Source organism: Octodon degus, unplaced genomic scaffold (assembly GCF_000260255.1).
Source record: "Octodon degus isolate 3935 unplaced genomic scaffold, OctDeg1.0 scaffold00572, whole genome shotgun sequence".
In the NCBI taxonomy this organism is placed as follows: Eukaryota; Metazoa; Chordata; class Mammalia; order Rodentia; family Octodontidae; genus Octodon; species Octodon degus.
This window is the reverse complement of record NW_004525148.1, coordinates 76,908-80,823: the sequence shown is the minus strand read 5'-3', so window position 1 is coordinate 80,823 and position 3,916 is coordinate 76,908. Positions and strand designations below refer to the sequence as shown.

Sequence of the window (3,916 nt, the reverse complement as noted above, 5' to 3'; positions counted from 1 at the left end):
AGGTTTTTAAATTACGTCTACAACTTCATTGATTGATATGGGTTTATAATAAGCACTAACACAATTGTAATGGGAGGCCTCCATATTCAGTCACAAATAGATCATCTAGTCAAAAAAAAAAAAAACCAACAAAGAAATATCAGAACTTTATATCAAACTTTTGAACAAATGCACATAGGAGATATCTAGAGTATTCCACCCTACAACATTCTGATACACATTCTTCTCAGATGCACGTGAGACATTGCCCAAAAGAGACCATATACTAGGCCTAGAACATATTTAAGTAAATGTAAAGCACCTGAAATTAGGAGAAATGGTGGTGGCAGGGGACGCTGTGTGAGGAGCCTGAGCATTGCCCAGTCCCACTGAAACCTGCGGCCCTCCATGGCCTGCAGGTAGGGAGGCCCTGTTTTGGCGTTGCAAGACAGGGGTGAGGATGCAGATTTCCTCCAGGCCTAGGCTGGCCAGGCTGGAGCGGGGTTCCTCGGGTTCTGTGGGCGGCCCAGCCAGGTTCTGCGCCCCACAAACAGCATCCCAGCCCAGGCTCGCGGGGTTGAGGGCTGGGCCTGCCAAGGCAGTGTGCTGGTGCCCTACTCCTCCAGGCGCTCTGGCTGTGCCTCTAAGTGGGGTGGTGCAGTTCCTGGCAGTCAGCTGAGTGGTGGAGCTGCCGCTTCAGGCAGCTGTGGCGAGGAAAACTTCATAATATTTTTGGAGATTTTAGCCCTGATGAATTCACTCAGTTCCTTGTGACCCCTCGCTCCTCAGGTGAGCTCCCTCCCTACAGAGAAACTGAGGGAGTTCTGTGTGGCACTGAGGGTGCGGACCAACTGCCTGATGGACAAGAGTATCAGAGAACTGAGTTTGGTGTTAATGAGGTAATTGAGTCCAGTGACACTCTGCAGAAATGCCCAGTTACAGTTGTTCAAGCACACTGGACCCTCAGGCCCCTGAGTTCATTCTAGCTTGTGCAGCTCCCAAGAAGACCCCTGATGGACTAGACCAGGAGGTGAACTCCAGTCCTGACACCCCTCATACATGGATGCAGCCCTGGCCCTGGACCACAGCTCACATGCTGAGGCTGAGGATAAGGAGAGTACCAGTGGCCCAGGTGGCCTGGGACAGTGGGAGCGCAAAAGCAAGAAGAAGTAGGTACTACAGTTACCTGAAGGAATGGGGCAACAAGAGAACTTCCTCAGAAGCCATGGTCAGTGGCCACGGCAACTCAGCAGACCCCAGCTGGGTGGGTGCTGAGGATGCGTGGTTCATGGGACACATGCTCCCACCACTTTCACCTAGGACTTGTGACAGCCCTCAGCACCCCACAGACTTTATCAGTGACACTGTGCCTGATGGTCCTTTCCCCAGTGCTCTTCCCAGTGCTTCGAGGACTGTGGGGCAGCCTGAGGGCTGCCGCCAGACTGATTTTGTTGAGCAAGCTTCCTTCCCTGCAGGACACCTGCTAAGGACAGCTGTGGTTCCCCCCTGGGCTACTACCAATACTACTGAGATCCTTAGCATCCCCAATGGACAATTACTTGAATCCTCAGGCATGGGCACAGCTGCCAATGGGGAGCTGCACACTGTGGAGAGCGTAGACATGCATGCGACCAAGCTGGAATGTGGGTCCCCTTCAGCCAAGAGCACTGGCTCCAAGCCCATTCCCGTTAGCCCACCCACCAACTTCTGGGCCAGCCTCTTTCAGGATGCTAAGCCCTCTTCCACTTCATCCCTGGTGTATGTGAAAACTAAGTGTTCCCCTCCTGCACCATTTCCCTTGCTCTCTGCAAAGCAGGATGAAGTCAAACAAGGGCATGTTCCAGTATCAGAAGACCCCGTAGCTATGCACATCACAGAGTTACTGGAGAATGTAATACCAATACATAAGCCAGTGTCATTGCAACCCTATGGGTTGATCAATAAAGGAAACTGGTGCTACATTAGTGCTACGCTGCAGGCCCAGGTCGCCTGCTCTCTGATGTACCACCTCAGGTAGTTCATTCTTCTGTACACCAAGATGCAGAGGTCTTGCACGTCGACACCGATGATAGCTTTGTATGGCTAATGAATGAGTTTACCAACATGCCTGTGCCACCGAAGCCCCACCAAGCTCTCGGAGATGAAGTCATGAGGGACATCGGACCCAGAGCTGCTTTTAAGCCCAAGTATATTTATGGATTGCTGACCATCATCGAGTACAGCCTGTCTGAAAAGAGTCGTTAGGAAGATGCCGAGAAGTACCTGGGCTTCATCCTGAACAGAGGAGATGATGAGCCTGAAGAAGCTCCTCTTGCCAGATGGTGAAAAGCTCATGGTTCCAAATGGGCCCAGAAGCCCCATGGCTGATGACGATGAGCAGGAGGCATAAGGTGAAGGCAGCGAGGAGGAGTAGTGGCAAGTGCGAACCAGGACAAGACCTCGGTCACCTGATAGGCGGACTTGGTCCAGACTCCAATCACAGGCATTTTTGGCAGGCACATCATGTCAGTGGTTTACTAGCAGAGTTCAAATAATCTGCCGCTCTGCAGCCCTTTTTCACGCTGTAGCTGGATATCCAGTCTGACAAGATATGCACTACACGGGATGCACTCGGGAGCCTGGTGGCCAGAGAATCTGTCCAGGGTTACACCACAAGAACCAAACAAGAGGTTGAGATAAGCCAGCAGGTGACTCTGGAGAAGCTGCCTCCTGTCCTTTCACTGTACCTGAAGCGTTATGAGAAGACTGGCAGCTGCCAGAAGCTGCTCAAGAACATCAACTACCCTGTGGACTTGGAGATCAGCAAGGAACTGCCTTCTCCAGGGGTTAAAAGTAAGAATTTTAGATGCCATAGGACCCACAGGCTCTTTGCAGTGGTCTCCATCACATTAACAGCGCCACAGGTGTTCACTGCACCATCAACATCTTCCAGATTGGGCTCAACAGCTGGCTACACATCGACGACTAGACAGTCAAGGTGATCCAGCAGTACCAGGTGGTGAAGCCTGCCCCAGAACACACCACCTACCTCATGTATTACTGCTGAGTGGACCTGCTGTGAGCCTTGCGTGCCTCAATTGTGTGCCTGATGCCGCTGTGTAAAGTTGCAGCTCACTGGCTTCCTGCCTCTTTAGTGGCTCCTTAGAGAGAGACTGTCCCTTCTGCCAAAATGCTCTAGGATAGAAAGACACCTTGGGATTCATGTGCAACATAGTTGTGTTGACTTCTGACTTCCAGATCAAAATCATTTCGTTGAAACAGACTGTTGCTTGACTAAGAAAATACCTAAGAACACATAATCTGAAATAATAATCATAATTCTGATTCTTTTCTTTTTTTTGGTTTTTGGTTTTTAGGTTTTTTTTTTTTTTTTTTTTATAATTCTGATTCTTTACAGAAGAAAGGGAAACTTGCATTTGATTTGCAGTCTAATTGTTTAGTAGAATAAATCCACACCAGCAACACTTGCAAATTTGTGAAAATGAATTTATGTGTATTATCAGAGTATAGAGCAATAAAATTGCAAATCAGTGGCAAAAAACGCTACCAGTAGTGCTGGCCAAATAGCTCAGGGGATTAAAGCACCTGCAAGCAGGGGTAGGGGCAGGGGCTGGGAATTTGATCCCCAGCCCTGCCATTGCAGTCCTGCCCCGGGGGCGCACTGACATGGTGATTGAGACTGGGTGTGGTGGTGCACACCTGTAATCCCAGCTTTTGGGAGGCTGTAAACACAAGAATCACTATGAGTCTGATCTAGTAGTGAGACCTTGAACAAACTGTAGACAGAAAAAAAAAATTCCTACCAAAACTTCATAAATGCATGAAAATTAAGTAACACTCTCCTGAACAACCAATGGTTCACAGATGAAATATAGAGAAAAAATAAGACAATTTCTACAGTTAAACCATAATGCCAGTACAAACTACTAGTACTTAT

At 49.0% G+C, this 3,916-nt stretch overlaps 1 pseudogene; it reads left to right on the top strand.

The window, feature by feature from the left end:
* The window catches only part of LOC101583907, a 14,953-nt pseudogene extending 11,825 nt beyond the window's left edge, over positions 1-3,128 (top strand).
* Positions 3,129-3,916: the final 788 nt, after the last annotated feature.